At 36.4% G+C, this 23,410-nt stretch overlaps 1 long non-coding RNA gene across 1 annotated transcript in view; it reads right to left on the bottom strand.

The window, feature by feature from the left end:
• LOC128198884 (uncharacterized) overlaps window positions 1–23,410 on the bottom strand; it is a 42,943-nt gene that overhangs the window by 6,636 nt on the left and 12,897 nt on the right. The window contains exon 2 of the long non-coding RNA XR_008251582.1: window positions 8,932–9,017. This is a non-coding gene — a long non-coding RNA (uncharacterized LOC128198884). The remainder of the gene's footprint in view (window positions 1–8,931; window positions 9,018–23,410) is intronic.

Raw genomic sequence — 23,410 nt, 5'->3', positions numbered from 1 at the left:
ATTTTGTGCAATAATGTTTTGTGTTTTTTTTTATTCTCTACAAGTAAACCCTTGACTACTAACCTGATGGTAAGTGATAACTTGTTAGGAGGAGAATTTATATCCACACCCCTTTTGGTTGTTGTTGAAGTTGTTTAGTGTGGGCATGGAAAATATTTTTAGCAGCATTCTCAAATGATCCTTTAAACCTAAACCCGGTCACAAGTCCTGGGACCTACTCGAGATGTTTCCTCTACCGTGAAAATGATGGTACAATCAATGTCGCTGCTACCCTTTACGTTATAAAACCTACTCGAACCAACTCTATAAATATCTGTAAATGTAACAAGTATGTACTCCTTAGAATATAAAGAGAAAACAGACCGTTTTCCTTATAGAGGAAAAATTAATAAATGTCGTATTATCGGACGGTGTCACAGGGAAGTTACAAATGATACCCTTTACTTAATGTTATTGGAACACCAAAGTTATTACTGCCGTTTGTCGGAACCCGTCATGGTAGGTAGTAGGTAACTGCGCGAAATTGCTATTGACTTTTATTAGCGCTATTAATAACTATGCTTTGACAAAATAAAGGTATAGTAAGTAAGGTTCAATAAATACGGGTAATAATACATCTTATTTTGAGATTTAGTATAATATGTTTGACGGCCTAGCTTACCTATGGCCTATATTACCTAACTAGCTGACGCCGCGTGGTTCCCGTTCCCGTAGAAATACAGGGATAATATTTACCCTATAGCTTTCCTCGATAAAAGTGGCTATCTAACATTAAAATGTTTGATTTGTTTTTTCGTACCTAGATGTATTTTGATTTCTTCCTTTTAGTTTTATAATGACCATTATACATTTAGGGCCAAAGTAGACCAATTCCTGAAATAACACATTATTTTCACAATGGCTTAAGTACATATATTATTCAAAGAAGTATAGAGTTCTCCATGCACCTACTAATTGTCAACATTGTTTCTAAATTATTTATCTGAAAAAACATCTGTTTGTCATAAAGTAAAAAAAGTTATAAGTATAAATTAGTTCATGTGGGATCACAACAAACAAATTCAACAAAATTTTTAAAAGAAGCTTTATAAGTTATTCTTTAACTTAATTATTCCGCCGTCGCTTTGCTCAAGAAAATGAATTACAACTCCAGACAGGCTTACAGATGGGGAAGGCAGTTGTAATTATATTCTGTCGAAGCTCGATTTTGATCCAAGTTACTGTAATAATAAAGTAAGTAACAATGTCGCGCGGAAGTTAGCATAAACTGACTTTGAAAGTGTATTTTCCGTTGACACGTCTTGTGCAGTAGGTAAAAACACACAAAATCGTTTCTAAATCGTCTTGAAAACTATTATATTTTCATATCGACTAATCTTATTTTATAAAGGTGTTTTACATAGGTTAAAAATAAACAAGTATACTGAAGCCATACTCGATGTTCAATGTTTATCAACAAACAAACTAAAAATGAAGATGGAAAGCGCGTGTCATTTCATACCGAACTTATTTAAAATTATGTATTGTTTTTTATTAAAAAATGTTATTCAAAAGATAATATCTATACCTATCTAATTGTTATAAGCTAATTAATGAAATTTATTGTCATTAATTTAGAAACCAGAGGCTGGATGCTGGCGGCTCGTGAACGTTGTGCTTGAAGGTATATGCAAGAGGCCTATGTCCAGCAGTGGACGTCTATCGTTTGATAAGGTAAGGTAAGGTAAATAACTAAAATTACTAAGTAATTTACACCCTAATTTTTAGTTTATTTGTTGATAAACATTGCACAGTCAGTTTGGATTTAGTAATAGGTAAGTCATGATTTATTGATACAGATTCCCGTTTTGAAGTTCTAACCCACAGAAAATAGAAAACGCTAAAGCTAAAGTTCCAACCCACAGAACATAGAAAAACGTTAGAACTAAAGTTCCAACCCACAGAACATAGAAAACGCTAAAGCCAAAATTCCAACCCACAGAACATAGAAAACGCTAAAGCCAAAATTCCAACCCACAGAACATAGAAAACGCTAAAACTAATGTTACAAACCACAGAACATAAAGAACGCTAACTAAAGTTCCAACCCACAGAACATAGAAAACGCTAACTAAAATTCCAACCCACAGAGCATAGAAAACGCTAAAACTAATGTTCCAACCCACAGAACATAGAAAACGCTAAAACTAATGTTCCAACCCACAGAACATAGAAAACGCTAACTAAAGTTCTAACCCACAGAACATAGAAAACGCTAAAGCTAAAGTTCCAACCCAGAGAACATAGAAAACGCTAAAATTAAAGTGCCAACCCACAGAACATAGAAAACGCTAAAACTAAAATTCTAACCCACAGAACATAGAAAACGCTAAAACTAAAGTTCCAACCCACAGAACATAGAAAACGCTAAAGCTCTTCAACCTGTAACAAAACAAATACTTTCATCTATTGTAACCCCGATTCCTTTCAACAAAATTGTCAATTAGTTTAGTTCTTAGAAAAAGGCTTTATTTCCGTCTATTCGCTCCACACATAGGCCGTGCCACACACTAACATGTATAGCTACAGTTTGCCGGGACGTCTGACGCCGCTCTGTTGATTGCGGAAATTGAACTGTACCGCAAACTATGCGCTTTTCCCTTCTGAAGCCTTTGTTTCTACCCAACACATGGACTTTCCCTTATCAGTTCGAAATGTGTTCAGACTTGTCTGACGTTAAATGAATGAAACTTTAACTTTACACTGAAATAAACGGTTCAAAGCACATATACTTGTCGGAATATTTGACGACTGAATAGTTCTAAATGGCCTTGAGTTCGATTCCCACTAATTATTAATATTAACGTACCCACTTCTAGCATAAGCTTAGTTTAACGAGAATATATGTCATAAAATACATTGCTTTTTTAAACGAAAAATGCCTGTTTAGTTTGTACCCATTCGGAGTTTTTGATCATAAGCCTAGTGCAACGTTGCGTCAACCAAAAGTATATAACAAAACTCTACATCAATAAACAAACAAAATACGAAAAAATCTACTAGTTAAACATACCAATCGAGATACGCAGCAGCGTATCAGCCAACTCGAGCGGAAGCCAGGCAGTATATTAACACGTAGATATCATTCAGCTGGTGGGAGATTTACGCCGTAGCTAGTTACCACCCTACCAACAATGACGAACAGCCAAGTGTTTTAGCGTTCCGGTAGGATGTCGTGTAGAAACCGAAAGGGGTGTGGATTTTCATCCTCCTCCTAACAAGTTAGCCCGCTTCCATCATAGATTGCATCATCACTTACCATCAGGTGAGATTTTAGTCAAGAGCTAACTTGTAAAGAGTAAAAAAACCATTAAGAGCCACTTTTAACTTCTTCTTAACTACAACCATATTCATTAAATTCATAACAAACATATTAATTATACTCACAAGATTTATTAAACAATAAAATATTCACATCTAAAATTGTTATTTACAAAATATTATTATTAAAGACTATCAAATAAATTGTTTAAAAGCTTTATAATTATTATAGGTACTCGTATAGTATTAGTTAATCTAAATACTTATTTAGGTTACCTTATACTTTCGTTTACTGGTGCTGATATTTGCGGATCCTTTATCTACAAATTACTCGTGTATCCAACCTAACAATTTCCTAAAAGGTCCTTAATATACCCACTAATTAAAATCTTGCCCCTTGGTCTGTTTACACAGAAAATTGGGCCCGTCAGTAATGGACAATTTTCGTGATTGTGAAGTCAAAGTTTTAATGATCCTTTCTGAAGTTCGTCGAAACGCTTTTAAAGTTTGATGTGATTGGATTTATGAGTATCTTTAAACGTCCCTTATAAACTTTGCTCAAAAGCGTCATATTTTTGTATTCAAAGACGAACATGCAAAAAATATGTTAAGTTTTTATAGCCAACATAAAAATAATCGGAGTTTTTAGTGATATTATTGATTTCCTTGCTCAAAAGAGTCATATTTGTGTAATTTAAAAATGAACCAAGTTTATTACCAATCACAGATTAAAGAATAAATCCAGAATGAGTATTAAAAGCAGAGTGGTGAAGCCGGTGAAACCCATAAAAAAACAAATGTAACGCCTTCTTGACATCCGCATATACAAACTTTTTTCATAATTTGTATTTCAAAATTTAACACTAAGAATAATTACGTAAATTAATATAATAATCAATAAAAAATACTCCATCTTATAACCAATAAAAAATACTCCATCTTATTTCCTTAATATTTGTAAAGAGATTTCAAAATATTTAAAAACATAAGACGCCATTTTTTTTAATAATATTGAAAATTACTGATGCGACTCTTCGTGTCGTACTGACCCGAGAATGTATTAGTGTAAAAATAAGCGGAATTCTTAATGCCTTTACTGTTGACTTGAAGCACAATATTATAACCGATTTTGTGTAGGTTTATAAAAATACGCAATTACCATTCAGAGTATATGCTAACAATAAAATATCAGGCGCTCAAAATTCCATGTAGGATTTTGACGACATATTTTGTGATATACATTAATTATGATCAGAAAATCCTAGGTTGAACTCCCATTTTCTTAATGTCTTTTTTTATTGACCCGGAAGCAAAAAGAGGGGTGTTAAAAGTTTGACGTGTCTGTCTGTCTGCCCGTCTGTCTGTGCACCATAACTCTTGAACGGATGAGGCGATTTCAATTAACTTTTTTTTGTATTTAAGGTGACTTATGCGCGATTGTTCTTCGGCATGTTTGATGAACATCGTGTGAGCCGTTTAAAAGTTGTAGGGGATGAAAGTGGGGGAGAATAACCGAATGTCTGCAAAAATACTCGAGTGGGGTCTCAAGTAAAAGAGCACTGAAAGAGACTTGATCAAGAGTTTATAATAATTTCACGACATTCGGGGGTTTTTCAAAATTTTCCATTTTATGTTATTTTTAACCGACTTCCAAAAAGGAGGAGGTTCTACGTTCGGCTGTATGTATGTTTTTTTTTTTTTTTTTTTTTATGTATGTCCAGCGATAATTCCGTCATTTGTAGACCGATTTTGAAAATTGTTTTTTTGTTGTGAACGGTTTGATTCCAGGGTGGTCCCATTTTTTTCATGTCAGGATCTGATGATGGCATCCTGGAGAAATCGAGGGGAACTTTTGAAAATCGTAGAGACGGCTAGTGCGTTTGTTAGTGTTTCCATAAGGTATTTTAAACCACTACAATTTTATCAAGGTCTGGAGTTGGTCTGATGATGGAGCCGATACACAGACGATGGAACTCGTCCACGATTTACAGCAGGTACCTTTTGTTTGGGCTTAATTTATTTGTATTGATGAGAACTTTCCACCTAGATGGGTTGTGACTGTATTAAGGGTCTGATGATGAAGACGAAGGACAGTGAAGAGAACTCCTCGACGGTTCACAGTAGCTACCTTGTGTTTGGACTTGATACATTTGTATTGATGAGAACTTTCCACCTAGATGGGTTGTGACTGTATTAGGGGTCTGGTGAAGAAAACGAAGGATAGTTAAGGGAACTCCTCGACGGTTCACAGTAGCTACCTTGTGTTTTGACTTGATAATATTGTATTGATGAGAACTTTCCACCTGGATAGGTTATGACTGTATTAGAGGTCTGGTGATGAAGATGAAGGAGAGTTAAGGGAACTCCTCGACGGTTCACAGTAGCTACCTTGTGTTTGGACTTGGTAAATTTTATATTGATGAGAACTTTCCACCCATATGGATTGTGACTGCATAGGGGGTCTGGTGATGAAGACGGAGGTCAGTCAGTGCACACTCAGTAGGTGTGCTAACACTAAAAATTAAAAAATAAAAATTTTAATAAAAAAAATTCAACCGACTTCCAACTCAAAAATTAACCTAAACTAAAAAGCAAAAAATAACATCTTACCTATGTGCTACCTTCTGATCAGTTTGAAGGCGGTGCCAATCCAGTGTCATGTTTTAATTAAAGCTATTTCTGAAAGAACCACAGAAATTGTGTAATTTAAACGGCTTGAATTAAAACATCACTGGCTTGGCACCGCCTTCAAACTGATCAGAAGGTAGCACATAGGTAAGATGTTATTTTTTGCTTTTTAGTTTAGGTTAATTTTTGAGTTGGAAGTCGGTTGAATTTTTTTTATTAAAATTTTTTGTTCTTAAATTATTAATATCGTGTATAGACAAATTTACTCGAGCAGAAAATAACTATACGAGTTTAGATAAACACGATGAAACATGGACAATGTTTTTGTCAGACACATTTTATCAGCCCATTTTATCGGCCGAAGCCGAAGCTGCTACAGGGCCAAGTCTCTCATTTTATAGAAGAGGGGATATGGAGCTCATACCCACCACACTTCTCCCGTGCGAGTTGGCGGGCTTTGTGTGAAAATGTTTCTTTAACGACCGCTATCAGATGTCACCACCACCAACTTGACGGCCTCCGTGGCGCAGTGGTATGCGCAGTGGATTTACAAGACGGAGGTCCTGGGTTCGATCCCCGGCTGGACCGATTGAGGTTTTCTTAATCGGTCTAGATCTGGCAGGTGGAAGACTTCGGCCATGGCTAGTTACAACCCTACCGGCAAAGACTTACCGCCAAGCGATTCAGCGTTCCGGTACAATGTGTAAAATCCGAAAAGGGTGTGGATTTCATCTTACACCTAACAAGTCAGCCCGGTTCCATCTCATATTACATCATCACTTACCATCAGGTGAGATTGCAGTCTATTGCTAACTTGTAAAGAATAAAAAAAACAATGGTATAACATCACGGACTCAACATTAAACGGATATTCATGGATATCTTCAAGTCAAAAGTGAATAGGCATCTTCTATCCAAGCGCGTTCCAACAAAATAAGCTACACTGCATCGCTTACTGTCAAGCATGATTGTAGCCTAGCGCTCATCTATATGTATAACTAGCTGACGCCGCGCGGTTTCACGCGCGAGGTTCTCGTTCCCGTAGGAATATGGCGATAATATATAGCCTTCCTCGATAAATGGGCTATCTAACACTGAAATATTTTTTCAAATCGGACCAGTAGTTCCTGAGATTAGCGCCTTCAAACAAGCAAACTCCTCAGCTTTATAATATTAATATAGATGTAAAAATCTTCATTAAATCGTTATCACAAAAGTGATCGTCGGAAACACTACAAAACATGTTTTAAACTAAATCTGACCACACGGACAGGATGGACCTGATGACAAAGCGGAAATTAAAATGTCAAAAGCATACTCCACGCCCAACCCCTTCATTGGATCGTTTAGTGCAGAACTATTGTTTTTTTATACAAAGTTATACGAGAACAATCGTATGGGTAATATATGTGCGTATACCCTAAATTATATTTTGGTTTTTAAAAAAAGTAAGTATTCGAATACTTGACGAAACGATACGAAATTACGAAGGCCCTGATCTTGATCTTAAACATCTAAAAATATCGTCTGTAAATAGTATGTTTGTAGGTTCGACAATAGGTACAACCATGTACAGAACTTACTGCGTTCGGAAAAGGAACTTATTGCCAAAACAGTAACTGAATTATTAATTTGTTGATTGGTTATTACTTATTATGGATGTTATATTCATTAGTATGTACATTGTACACTACAAACAGGTAAACAAATACAAAACAGGATCTTTACCAGAAAATCGATTTGCAAGTTAACGAAATTGAAAAAATGAAAACTAAATGTACCTGCCTATCTACCTATTACATTTTCCGCGAAGTGTTATTAAATTAATAATTTCTAACTTGATATTTTAGAGCATTTTTTAACATAAAAAATAATGAACAGAAAGTTAAATTACAATACTGAAAAAAACGATATAACAAATTATTCATAAAACAAACTGGTGGTCATGATATCATTAAAAAAACTATACGTGTTTCTAGCTTTAGGTACTTTCTCATGCATTATTGCTCCATTTAAAGGAATAAGTGGAGGTAGACACAAACGTAAGCCTACGTCATGGCCGGTTGTCACGCAACGTCCAAATAATTTATTTGCCGGATGCAGAGTGATTTTATTTATATTCCAGCGAGTATGTTTATTTTTCCTGCAAGAACTATATCATCATCATTATCAACCCATATTGGGCTCACTGCTGAGCTGGAGTCTGCTCTCAGAATAAGACGGGTTAGGCCAATAGTCCACCACGCTGGCCCAATGCGGATTGGTAAACTTCACACACGCATAGAATTAAGAAAATTCTCTGGTATGCAGGTTTCCTCACGATGTTTTCAATCACCGTTTGAGACACGTGATATTTAAATTCTTAAAATGCACACAACTGAAAAGTTGGAGGTGCATGCCCCGGACCGGATTCGAACCCACACCCTCCGGAATCGGAGGCAGAAGTTATATCCACTCGGCTCGTAGGACGACCTATATAGGAGATACCAATAATAGGTTACTAAGGGCTGGTTTCTTCACATTTTTTGTGATATGGTAGGGGTAATCTCTGGATCTACTGCTCCGATTTTGAAAATTCTTTTATTTAAATGCACTCTTCATATTTTAAGTACAAAATCTGAGAGTAAGATATTATGTTACAAATTATGGTGGTCAAAACTTTACGTGCTCGAGAACGATATGTACGAGTATGTTGTTGAACCTCAATAGCTCGACGGTAAGAGCGGTCGGACTCATCACCGAGGGGTGGTGGTTCGATACCCGCCCCGTTGGTCTATTGTCGTACCATTCCTAATAGTCTTTCCCGACTAGTTGGAGGGAAATGGGAATATTGGTCATATTTAAAAAAAAGATATGGCAAATATTCCTTGAAAAAAAGAATGTCAAATGAACATCATTATTTCTGATACTCAAAATACATTGCAATGACCAGAGCTTTGACTTTATGTTACAAATATTGTTACGTAGAAAATGATAAAGAAATCTTAATATTTTTATACTAACTTTCATATAGGAACCGCCATGTTTCTCCTCGCAGTGTCTCCGGATATATCGTTGACAAATATTCGACATATTGCAATCCAAATTATCTGAAACAAACAAATAAACTTTTAAAAATCTCAAACTTCTATTAACTTTTAGCAGTACTACTAAATAATGACTATAGCCTTCATTCGCACGAGAGTTGTTTAACGGATGTTAATACAGCATCCAAATAGGTACAACAAAATGCATTCCCATTAAATACTTAAAAAAACAATAATAAAAATATTCCCTTGAGGTAAATATTCCAATGCGTTAAGCGTTTACTTTTTCTACAACCACCTACTAAATAAATAGTATAGTAACAAACAAAAAAGAATTATTAAAAAAAATACAGATTCGTATTTGTAAGTTTTGATACGACGTATTGTTTGTATCATTTCCTTCAATCTATTTATTGTTATTCAATCCTTGGTAACCACAACAAAATTCCATCCGGTGCAAGATTGTACAAACATTTGTCCAGACCGGATTGTATTTAAAAACCTCTGTACACATTCTTCGTATCCAGCCGCATAGGACAACTAGATGAGACTCGAATAAAAAAAAATATTCAAGATCTCTAACATAATATTTTGTTAAGTTTATGACGGCCAGACGCTCGTGATTCGAAAAATATACAGCCAGACCGTTATGTGTTTAAGTATAAGGTGTATTTTTTCATGATTTGCATAATGTCAGCCGATAAAACTGATCATGTGTTGGTCGCGATATGCATGACATCATGCCGATCGCGATCAACACATGATCAGTTTTATCGGCTGTCAAGCCGTTAGCGCTGTTTGTATGTGAGATTACTTGATCGTCAGTGGCTGGCATTATATGAGAAATCATACCTCCATCGAAAAACGCCGTTAAAGATCAAACTTTAAGACCCTTAGGTTGCCTCGAAAAGCATTATTTCTCGTGCTATAAAGAAAATGTAAAAACATTCGCCTTTTACTTCGACGGTTTAGAGTTTGGACACTTAAAGCCTTAAATACCATCTTGTTTTTCCAGTGGACACGAGGTTTGAATTTTGGGTATCTGAATATATATATAATATATACTAGCGGACGCCCGCGACTTCGTCCACGTGAAACTCAATGTAAACTTTCAACTACCTCTACCCTACCCCTACCTTACCCCTACCCTAACCCTACCCTACCCCTACTCTACCCTAATCCTACCCTACCCCTACCCGTTGAAATTTTTCTTAAATTTTCTTTGCTATAAACCTCACGGAGCCCGAGACCTTTCCAGCCAGCCCGTATTGGAGCACCGTGACGGGTATATACTCCATGTACCTCTCTTATAAGGAGGGAGGCCTGGTCCTGTAGTTGTCCGTTAAAATGGTGATGATGATGGATGATGATAGATGATGATGACGATGATGATGATAATGATGAAAAAAAACAAAAAGATAAATGAAGACACATCTAGTAAGTACGTACATTTTATCGATGCAGTAAACAGTATTCCGGTGTCGACAAATTTAATTCTCGCGCATCCGGAATGTGTAATCGAAGATTGAAGAGCATCGTATAAACCAAGTATGAATAATGCCTATAAATAATCCCCTATTATTTAAGAGATTTTCCTTAAAAATAACCGTGCCTACTTTAAACATTGTGATTGAAATACTGTTATTTTTAAGGAAAATCAGTGTACATACTAAAATGATATGTACCTTTTAAATTTCTATGATTTTTACCTTTTGTTTAATAGCAGTAACACCTGTTACTCAAAAGCAAAATACCTAAAAAGCAACAAAAAATTTCGACACGTACTTATAGTTTAAAATTCACCCAAATTCACAAATAATTAACTGAGTAACACAATCATATAAATTTTAATACAAACCAAACCTGTAGACGTATAACAAAATTGTACGTGTATAACTATTTCAAACATACCTATAGATACCAGTGGAGTGCACAAGGTTTTTAACTAGAGTATGCATTGTTCGTACTAATTGTACGAACTAAATAAATCCTTTGTCTATTATCTATGATGATTCCTTAGGGCAGGCAATTCTTGTGTGCATATATGAAATGCACGCCACTGATGGGTACCTATGTAAGATTTAAATCATACAAATAACCCATAAATTACAGCCCTATTTACATAAAGCGTCAATTGGATATGGCAATTTGTTTATTCCAAAAAATGAAACATTGAAACTTGACACGTCCCCCACGTTTTAACAGAATTGCTGCGAGCTCCACTCTAAGCCCCGTAGTTAGGAGTAGGCAATTTCCTGGCTACCAAAAATAAGTGTCGTTTTACTAAAAGGGCTTTTTAGATTTTACGCCATCCGTGCGTGAGTTATGCTCAAATACAAAAGCAATTTACGTAAGAGCTAATTTTGAAAGATGATGGTGGAGATGAAGACAGGCTGACAAACTAATATACAGATGGAAGGCAAAACATTGTATCTACATTTAAATTGTAGTCATCTTGTTCACATGTGTATGCAAATATATGGATTGATTGATTGTATGATTACTCCATGTAGAGTTTTATGTGCCTGAGTTCGTCTGAAGAATTTGCATTGCATACAATAGATCCTAGCGCCATGTTTATTTCTGGTCACCAAGCAGCACTGCTGTGTTACGTTGTTAAGGGCATAGTTGGTATAATTACAGGCACATGAGGCTAGACCGTGAGCCGTGATAGCCCAGTGGGTATGACCTCTGCCTTCGATTCAGCGGGCGTAGGTTCGAATTCGGTCCGGTGCATGCAACGCCAACTTTTCAGTTATGTGCATTTTAAGAAATTGAATATCACGTGTCTCGAATGGTAAAGGAAATACATCGCGAGGAAAACTGCATATCTGAGAATTTTCTTAGTTATCTACGTGTGTGAAGTCTGCCAATCCGCATTGGGCTAGCGAAGTGGACTATTAGCCTAACCCCTCTCATTCTGTGAGGAGACTCGAGCTCAGCAGTGAGCCGAATATGGGTTGATAATGATGATGATGATGGAGATAAAGACCGGATGACATAAACTAATATACCGGTTGAAGGCAAAACATTGTATCTACATTTAAATTGTTGTCATCGTGTCCACATGTATAAGCAAACAAACTGATTGATTGTATTGCTGTTTAGTAAAGCTGTTCGTACCAGAGTTCGTCTGAGGAAGTAAGTCCTGAGAAAAAGGGTCTTGACAGACAGACAGACAGGCGACCAATTGATCCAATAAGTGTTCCGTTTTCCCCATTGAGGTTCGGAACCCTAAAAAGCTGCAATATTCGAGACTTTTTAAATGAAAACTCTACCAAAACGAACTCGATACTTGAAACGAACTGTTCATAGATTACAAAGGTGTACCGAACGTGCCGATTCCAATATAATAGAGAGAATGATCCCTTTCGTTGTATTGCAAATTAAACAACCTGTATTTTCAGGGTCGCTTAAAATGGCGCATTCATTGCGTAACTTAATTTTTAAATATTATATGAATGATTGTTTAAGTTCAACTGTTTTTGTCGCTTTTAATATAATTGAAGTAAGCCTTTTGCCAATAAATTCCAATTAATAATCCAAATAATCAAATTCTGAAAAGTTAAAGTGAAACACGCATCAACTTAAAAAGACGATTATATTATATTATAATTTTTAATAAACATAACTTTTCGTGTCGTTATAATTATATTATAACGACACGAAAAGTTATGTTTATTTTATTACCAGGTTCAAATAAAAAATTCCCCATAAGTAGGTAATTTCAAACAACTCCTTTGTTTGGACTAAATATAGTCTTTTATTTACTTTGGGCTATAAATATTTTTTAATAAACCAATCCAAATTCGAGATAAATTTTAGTGGCTATTTTCAGTGATGACAACTTGCGAACAAGTTTTAAAGTAAAATGCAACATTTTAGCGACCACAATGCACCGAGCGACGTTCGCAGCTCGGATTATGGGATTGTTGGGTCGTTTTGTGCCCACAATTTATTTGATTTCCGTCCACCTCTGTTGCTGAATTTACCGTTAATCTACTGGTTTTAAACAATTCGTGCACGTATTTATTTAATTGTTATTGCATTTTATTCAAATATGTATGAGTATAATTATGTATTAAGCCCCAAGATAAAATTTTCCTAAATTAATAGGATTAAATAGATTCAATGACTAGTTGCGGTTAATTCATCATTATTATTTGGATTAAAATTTTATCATCGTCTATTTAATATATTTCTTAACAATATCAATATCTTATCTCTATTATTCTTTACAAGTTAGCCCTTGACTACAATCTGATGGTAAGTGATGATGCAATCTAAGATGGAAGTTTCTCTTCGACCTTGTACATTATTGCATTGTGGTTTGGCGGGCTTAGACACAGTTTCCGCTTGTCGGCTGTTCCAGTGGCAGAACATTTAAGATGAAATAATTCTATTATATTCACCAAAGATTTTTATAATACAGATATGTCATTAGCGCGCATAACGCGCATAACGCGGGCTTAGACCTAGCCTGATTGTAGGCGTTGGTCGTAGTTATTTAACGGCAAGCGACTTAGCGTTCCGGTACGATGCCGCGTAGCCACCGTTAGAGTTAATGGGTAAAATATACTTGCACCTATTCTGAGTTTTTTTTTTGATTCCGGGCGCCCGATCGTGAGTCCTAGAGGTCCTGGGTTCGATCCCCGGCTGGGCCTATTAAGGTTTTCTTAATTAGTTCTTTCTGGCTGATGGGAGGCTTCGGCCGCGGCTAGTTACCACCCTAGACGTATGGTAGGTAGACTATACCTATACACAAAGACGTACCGCTAAAGCGAATTAGCGTTCCGGTACGATATCGTGTAGAAACCAAAAGCGGTGTCCTCATCCTCCTCCTAACAAGTTAACACGCTTCCATCACTTTGCTAACGGTGAGATTGTAGTCAAGGGCTAATTTGTAAATAATTCATTGAGTCCCATTCTTTTTCATATATGAGACTGTGTTAAAAGTGGGTTACGACAATAGTCCAGCGGGCGAGGATCAAACCCATTACCTCTCGGTGTGAGTCCGTTGCCTTTACCGTTGAGCTATTGAAATTATAGTACTCACAGTTCATAATGAGCTTCCGCAATTTAATTCCTGCAATTCAATAATTAATTACTCTATTATACACAATAGACTGCCAAAAGGGTAAAGGGCAGCACAGACATCATTAAATTGTTTATTTATCACCCTCTCTCTTTTTGTGGACAGAGAAATCAGGAAATAAAGGGTGCAATACGTCTGACAATCATTAATTTACTTCCGCAGATGCCATAATAGATTATATTATTATCTATACAGAGATTATAAAGAGGAAAGATTTTTGTTTGTTTTCCGTTTGTAGAGAATAGGTTCTGATAGGTTGAAACTACTGGACTGACTTTAAAAACTTCACTTTCTTCTTCAGAAGAAACTTCAGAAATTGAAATCTACATCATCAGCGAGTAACACGATCATATTTGACTTTTCAAATTTCAAATTCGGAATTTCAAAGGGAGCGGAAACTAAGGGGGTAAAATCGCGAGCAACATTCAACAAGATTATCTTCATCATTTCAACCAATATTCGGCTCACTGCTGAGCTCGAGTCTCCTCTGAGAATGAGAGGGGTTAGACCAATAGTCCACTACGCTGGCTGGCTAACTTCTCACACGCAAAGAATTAAGAAAATTCTGTGGTATGCGGGTTTCCTCACGACGTTTTTCGTTCACCGTTTGAGACAGGTGATATTTAATATCTTATAATGCACACAACTGATACGTTGGACGTCCATTAACAAAGATATTAAATGCGTTTGAACATACACAAGACATCTTACTTACTTATTTATTTGTTTAGAAAAATAAACGGCTAATAGGTACGAATGGATACATTATGTACACATTTGTGTGCATTGTTAGATTAAGTGAATGCTTAGCAACTAACAGATTATTTAAAATAGGTATAAATTAATAATAATATGTACTCGTACTTTGGGTCCCAAATTGCTGGAATGGCGACCCCGTACTAGAAAGCGCAGTGTTAATCGAGTCGCAGGGATTCGCTGGATGCAGGCGACTCAGGATCTTGATGTTTGGAAGTCCCCACCAAAGGCCAATGTCCTGCTGTGGACGTCCTTCGGCCGATATGATGATGACGATGAATAAGTAATAATAATATGTACTCGTATGATTTTGCATTTATCGTCATTATCAGCGTATTCTAACGACCCAATATATGCCACGCCTCCCTTCTACGGAAGGGTATGTGGAGCAAAAACCCACCATACTGTTTCAATGCGTGTGGAAGTTGCTACCCCATGCGACCAACCCGCTCGTTTGTCAGCACCCGATCCGAATTACCGAAAACGGAGTCTTTTTATTAACCCCATTTCCTCGAGCCGTAACGAGTGTAATTTTTATTCTCCGGCTTTTGGGTTTTGCGACGTGTGTTTTCGTTGGGTTAGATTTATTGGGAACATGTATCACAGGGCCGTTTATGGTTTTATATGTACGTGTTGAACAGTTCACGTTGTTAAACTTTTCCAAATGGAATAAACGTCGTTGTAAACGTTAATTTAAAGGGGGATGACCATTCCCGGTCCAGACCTTTCGTCTCCGCCCCGCACTTTACATAAAACTTAAAAATACTTGATAATTTTTGTTTAATAATGAATAAATTACTTTATCCTTAGCGGTTTGCTATAACTTTCCCCAAAAAATAAGTTTCACAAAGATATTTGACAGTAATATAGTTGTTGTACGATTGAAGACGCGAACTTTTATTAAAAAAATTATTTAACCAAATCCTTATTTATTTATACATCATATTATCATCTCCATATACTTTTATGGGGGGTTGTACCTGGGTTTCTTGGGCCGACGTGTATGGGCTGGTGGACATTCCCTTTTGATAATTTACAAATTACACGTCGCAGTGGCTCCTAAAGTCAGTAAAGTCAGTGGCTCCTAAAGTAAATGTTTTAACGCAATATTTTTTATCCTTGTACTAGTGTAGAGTTATAGTGGCGCTAGAAAAGCAATGTATGATTTACAAGTTGATGTACCTAAACTAATGCATTTAATGACTTAGCTATAACCGTTCTTCTATGTGACAACAAACAACTCATCATAACATATACTCGTACATAGCAACAAAAGTTTTAGGTTCATTGATTAATTATTGACAACAGATATTGTCCAGACATAAGTACTCGTCACACTATACAATATAGGTAAATATTTCCGTTTAAGCCAGCGAAAATTTTACGAAACATATTAAGTATGTTGCAGAGATTTTGAATGTTTGAAAATTGCAGATTATAATTATATACTTGTTGGCACATTTTCTGCTGTTAAGTCAGAAAACGACTGTCGTAAAGGTAGTCTTCCGTACTTGGCGACCGCGCGACCCACTGCTTAGTATGAATTTATATGAAGCACTAAACTAAGCCCGAGACCGCGACGCGCGACCGCATTTGTTTAGTGTAAATTCATACTTGCAGTGGGTCGTGCGACCCCGTCTCGGTCGTAGGTCGCGGTCGCGAAGATCGGAATACTACCTTAAGGCAGTGGTCATCTGCCTTACGACAGTCGTTTTCGTAAAGGTGTATATTTGCTAAAATAAAAAAAAAACAAGTGAATCGCTTGCGTTTAAAAAAATAATAATGATTTTTAAGAAAATAAACTACAGTGCAACGTCTTCCAAAACAACATTTTAATCTCAAAAAAATCTATTTATAAAACTCTACCATCCATTTCGAAAAATTCATAAGTGCCGTCGCCTTGAAGTCACCCCACATTCTATTTTGAATCCCCATACGTCTGCACATTTGCACCCTTCGCATATTCAGCTGCATTAAGCAGGGTACACCGCATTTTTCATACGTCACTTTCATGTCTCGCGTTGACATCGTTCTGTTAGAACCAGCGCACACCTATCTAAAACTACAAAAATTTTAGAAACTACTATCAAAGGGTTTTTCTGATAGCAAGAGTACGGTGACAGTCGCCTGTATGACGTTCTTAATACTTACTATTATCGTGAACCGTGGCAAACAATTTATCGCTCACAGACAAACAGGCAGACAGACAGACGAGGCACTCCACAATAATAGTAGTATCTATAAAATTTATGGTTTTTTTTTTATATTCTTTACAAGTTAGCCCCTGATTACAATCTCACCATGGTAAGTGATGATGCAATCTAAGACGGAAGCGGGCTAACTTGTTAGGAGGAGGATGAAAATCCACACCCCTATCGGTTTCTACACGACATCGTACCGGAACGCTAAATCGCTTGGCGGTACGTCTTTGTCAGTAGGGTGGTAACTAGCCACGGCCGAAGCCTCCCACCAGCCAAGAACCATCCATCCATCTTCACACTAATATTATAAATGCGAAAGATTGTGTGTAAGTGTGTATGTTTGTTCCTCCTTTACGCTGCGGCTACTGAAGCTATTTGGCTGAAATTTGGAACAAAAATAGATTTTTACTTTGGATTGACACATAGGCTACTTTTTATCCCGAAAATATCCACTGTTCCCACGGGATTTATGAAATACTGAATTATACGCGGACGAAGTCGCGAGTGTCCGCTGTAATCGGCCTTTTACTTTTACTACTTATTAGGTATCATCATCATCATTTTTTTTCATAATGTCTGTAAAGGCTGACTACTGGCTGGTGCGGGGCTGACTATTGGGTCCTTTACCCTTGTTCAAATGTAATTTTAAATCATTCATCGCTGCGCATCCTCGCTTTTCATCAGTGAAGTCCAAAGACAGAACAACGTCGTCGCGAACTCATGCTGTTATTGCAAAGCAGTCACGCGATTTGCCGATTAATGACTCAACAACTCTTCATAATATGTTATCAGATTTGCGTTACTTAAGTCATCAATTGGTAATTTCTTCCTTTTGTGTTAAATATTTATTACCGGTTTATTCGATTCTAAAATCGGGATTTAATAGGTATTTGTATATTATTATTATTTTTATTATTTTCATTAGGAAAATCAGCAGCTAATGCATTAATTTCATGCTTAAAATTAAGTACATTAATAGAGTAAATAAATGCTTAGCTACTTATAGATTCTCACAACGTATATAGCACTACCGGCTATATTTTTCCAGTTTGGTTCAACGGAAAAATATCCTGTAAATTCGTGTCTAACGTGTCGTATATACTTACTACTACTATATTACTACTTATATTAGTACTTATATACTATAATACTTACTTATACGTCTTTTACGGTTTAAGAAACCGTTTATTTTTTCCATTAACTTACAAGTTTTAAAGGCCTTAAAAACTGAGTGCATGTTTTTGATTTTACCTCGATACCTCAACGCGTTCATGAGATAAAGGGTCTTTGATAGACAGACATGGTTATATTCTTATCATCAGGTGGACCATCTGCTATTACCGCCAATCTACATTAATAAGAAATATTTTATACAGGAAAGATTTTTATTTTAGTATGTAACGAATAATCTTAAAAACTACTGGAGTCTTCAACCAATAGTAATTAGCAGGCAGCAGCATTATCAGGAAGTAGCATAAGTTATTTTTTTTTCCACGTATTCCCACGGGAATTGGAACTATTCGGGTGAAATTGCGAGGTATTATTAATTGTTTATATGAAAAAGTATGTATCGCTAAAATAGGTAGAAATATACCGATTGTAGATACTCATATATTCAAACATGTGTGCGTCGACTCTAAATAATATCAGTCGGAGATGCATTTGAAGTGTCCTCTAGTACTCAAGTGTTTGAAATAAATGTCAAATGTTTAGAAGATGATGTTGGTAAAAGCAAAAAAGGGTACAAGATAAGAGTTGAAAATTTAAAGCACACTACATTAATATAATCATTATCTACCGCTAAACTAACCATGTGGAACAGTTCTTAATGTTTTTATTTGTTGTTTATCTATACGTACCGTATTTCGTATTTTTAGTAGGCACCTACTTGGAATTTCTTTGAGGAATCTATTAGAACTATCTATCGTTGTGTTCTAGTATTTAGTCCAAAATAAATGTTGTCCTAAAAATATCTTGGTTTATAAAAGTTTATTTTTAATAATTTCGTATGGATTCTTTGCTTTGGTTGTCGTCATCAACCCATATTCGGCTCACTGCTGAGCTCGAGTCTCCTCTCAGAATGAGAGGGGTAAGGCCAATAGTCCACCACGCTGGCCCAATGCGCATTGGCAGACTTCACACACGCAGAGAGTTAAGATAATTCTCTGGTATGCAGGTTTCCTCACGATGTTTTTCCTTCAGCGATTGAGACACGTGATATTTAATTTCTTAAAATGCACACAACTGAAAAGATGGAGGTGCATGCCCCGGACCGGATTCGAACCCACACCCTCCGGAATCGGAGGCAGAGGTCATATCCACTGGGCTATCACGGCTTTGCTTTGCTTTGGTTGAGAAGTTATAAAAAGCTATAAAAAATTGCACAATTTAAAAATTATTGGCTATCATGCAAATATCTTTTTTATAGTAATTTATATTTAAGAAATACTCATTTACAATGTAATGTAAATAACATCATATCTATGCAATTACTTTCATTCATATCACTTCTCGTGTGAGTCAAACTTCATCCGAATGCCTACAAAAGTCATCGTTATTTAAAAATGTACGCCAAAAATGAATACCATACTGAGATTATATTAATGCAAAACTAAACCTCATATCTATCATAACATTCATTCATTACATTCTGAAAAGTTCAAGACACTTAATGAGTCATACAATAATATTTTGACCATAATAATAACACTGTTTAGATATTGTGACCATTGAAGTGATGGAAGTCTAAAGTGATCTTTATTGTCTACTATTTGTATTATGAAATGAATTCGATCAATATCAATATGTATAATTCCTCAACGTCATTCTTTGACAATAAACAGAACCCAAATATAATATGACGCCAGTGAGAAGAAATTATTTAGTATAGGCAATGGTGTTAGAAGAAAAGAAAGGTAGGTAGATAGATTATACGTGGACCGCAAGTGAAACTATGCTAATTAGCAAACCTGAGATCTGTCGCCGCATTGTCATCGCGCCGTTGACAACGCCGCATAAATGTGTGACTGTAAACATCGAATGTGTTTTATGTAACCTATCTACCTCTTTTTTCTTCTACTGTCATTGACTATAGGTATGTAAATCATGACTCTTGAATAGAAAAACAGTTTTAAGTAGTAAATTATTTGCAATAGTTTCAAATCCAAATGGATAAATAAGATTGAAAATTCCGTCATTTTGATCTTCCTTCTCTTCTCTTTTATCAAATAATAGGGCCCGTAGATACTTTTTCTATTAAACCACTGATCTATTATGTATTCAGTGTAAAGAATTTATCCAAAATTATACAGATACCTACGCTTTATCCTTGAGAACGTTATGCATTTCTCGTGAAACCAATCAGAATAGCTGTAGATTACATCTCAAGGTCTTCTACCAGGGTCACCAACTACTCGCTTTTCATTTAATATTAGGCTCAAACAAGTCTATCTCGTCTCTAGCCATACTTTGTACGCCTAGCAATTGATCAATTAATTTGATAATGCATCAGTGTCTCAAATACATACAGCAGAATTTGAATCTCTTTCTTTTTAAAAGTCGCTTCATACATTGCACGGTGATATCTCTGATTGCCTTTAAACTGCGTACACATCTACTAGTAGTTCAAGTTCCAACAGTCGCTGTGATTCAAAACCCATCAGTCAAGATATAATATCAAGCGATCCCTAATCGCGTTTCTATTGAAGCTCGATTACTCGATCTATCTGGACTGACACCTGCTTTACCTTTAAACGATCTTTGACGGCTCCAGACGTTGATCGATGTTTGCTATCTAAATTAGATTTCAGAAATCAGGAATTTTATATGGTAAATGCTACGAAAGCTACACTATCCCTAAGTGCTATAGGCTATATTTTATCTCCTTATTCCTACGGGAACCGAAACCGCGCGAGTGAAACCGCGCGGCGTTTGCTAAGTTTATAGTAACTTCCTCGGAATTTTAATTTAGATAGGTAGGTGGTATCTAAGATTTATTTCATCAAGCCACTCAGACTGAGAGTTACATATATTTGTTCGCTGGACCACGGAGTCGCAGTGCGAAATTTTTTGTACAAAATTATTATTCTCCGCGGCTATTTTCTGTACTGGTGACGAAAGGGCTAGAACATTTTTTGCGCAAAGGTCTTGCAAAAATTCTGCGTCGAACGCGGAAATGCAGCTAGTATTCTTGTAGTAGGGGAACCGAAGAGGGGATTTTTTCAGTTACTCGAGCGTGGTTATAAACAAGGGACTATACCTTGCATGTCGTTGAGTACCTCTACCAAGTATGGGCTTTTAATTTTGGTGGGTACGTTTTAATTTAAATTATGTCTTTGGCAACGATATTTATACTATAAAATATCGTTGGTCGTTGGTCACATGCTAGGCGTACTGATGTAATTTTCTTTCAATACCTTTAAAAGTACCAACTTTTTATGACCCATATATCCCACAAGATCATTTATTACAAACCCCTCTGCTCTAATTTCTACCTTTTTCCGCAAGGTAGCAATTGAAAAGGCATCCGATACTTTTTCCACCTATGGGTAAAGGGTCTACTGAAGAATTTAAGATGGTGAAATAAAGGGGATTGAACGTGGTCGGAAAATGCCAGAAAACATGGAATAGTAAACAAACATGGAAGAAACTTACAATGTTGTCTAATTCTAATAATTAATCTATACTAATTTATAAATGTCAAAATAAGTCTGTCTGTTTGTTACCTTTTTACGGCTATGCGGCTAAACCGATCAAGATGAATTTTGGTATAATGGTAAATTGGACCTTGGAGCAAAACATAGGTATGAAAAGTCCTTCCATAAATCATGAAAAAAATACGAAATATACTTAATGTGATAAAGTGGGCAGATAATTGTGCCTCTGAGTAAGCTAAGCTAAGCTTGTGCTAAGATATGACGTCTATCCAACGGATGGGAATTAAATTATAGACCAGCTTACTATACTTACTTGTCACTATTACTTTTGACATGGCTGCAGGTTTTTTTTTCTTTACAAGTTAGCCCATGACTACAATCTCACCTAACAGTAAGTTATGATCCAATCTAAGACGGAAGCGGGCTAACTTATTAAGAGGAGGATAAAATAAACACCCGTTTCGGTTTCTACACGACATTGTACCGAAACGCTAAATCGCTTGGCGGTACGTCTTTGGCGGTAGGGTGGTAACTAGCCACGGCCAAAGCCTCCCTCCCACCAGCCAAATTAATATTACATTGAATTAACATTACAGGAACATGTGCCTAATCACCTGTGCCTTGCTGAATACCACAGAACATAAAACACTTAAGCTTTACTGTGATGAATACGGACAGCGCATAGTAGATCGTGTATTGCGTGGCCTGCGATGTCATATTGTTATGGGCGATGGGTTTTCACTTAACATCAGGTGAGCTGTAATTTCCAGAGCAACCAGACCGAAACAGCATGGCTTGGCGGCAGAAATAAGGCGGTAGTACTGGTATATGTTGTAAGTTACTAAATTAAAGATACATGCGTCAGGTGACCCAATAGCTGGCGCTTATTTGGCGTAAAGGATAAGCCTTGTCATCCACAGGGGTAGCGCCAGCGTATTGGGTACCTTTGCCCATGGGTAAACAATTAGATGGCATGTGTTTCTTATAATTATTTTCTTTTTTTTAATTTAAATCAGTGCCGTGATAGACCAGTGGATATACTGCCTCCGATTCCGGAGGGCGTAGGTTCGAATGCGGTCCGCGGCATGCATCTTCAACTCTCTTAAGCCCGTCTCAAACGGTGAAGGAAAAACATCGTGAGGAAACCTGCATACCTGAGAATTTTCTCAATTATCTACGTGTGTGAAGTCTACCAATCCGCATTGGGCCAGCGTGGTGGACTATTTGGCCTAACCCCTCTTACGCTGAGAGGAGACTCGTGCTCAGCAGTGAGCCGAATATGGGTTGATAATGGTGATAAAGAGAAATGTCACATTAAATAACTTTATATCCGTGTAAAGAGAATTTTATTGGGGCTCCCTGATATATCGCGCACGGCGGCGGCAATCGTAAATCTGGCTGTTAAATAAATAATTTAAACTAATAAAGCCGGGAAACTGTTCGTCTTGTAACCGAACCTTATTTATTAATTCAATTTGGAATATAATCAAATAGGTATAGATTGATGTTTGAATTTGAAGACCAGGATCTGTGAGGTATTGGATCTGCACGATTCGAAAACCGCATGTTACAATTTTAAACTCAGGAAAGCATGCATATTACGATTCTGCATGTTGCTTGTTGTTCCACTCTTTTGTTATACACTAAGTACTTACCCCCTTTGGTGTCGAGGGTATGATGGATTAAACGAATGGTTTGTATCAGTTTTATTGTTTAATTCATTAAGAATATCCTATTCTTTATCATGAT

Source organism: Bicyclus anynana, chromosome 16 (assembly GCF_947172395.1).
Source record: "Bicyclus anynana chromosome 16, ilBicAnyn1.1, whole genome shotgun sequence".
NCBI lineage: Eukaryota > Metazoa > Arthropoda > Insecta > Lepidoptera > Nymphalidae > Bicyclus > Bicyclus anynana.
This window is presented reverse-complemented; position numbering and strand designations above follow the sequence as displayed.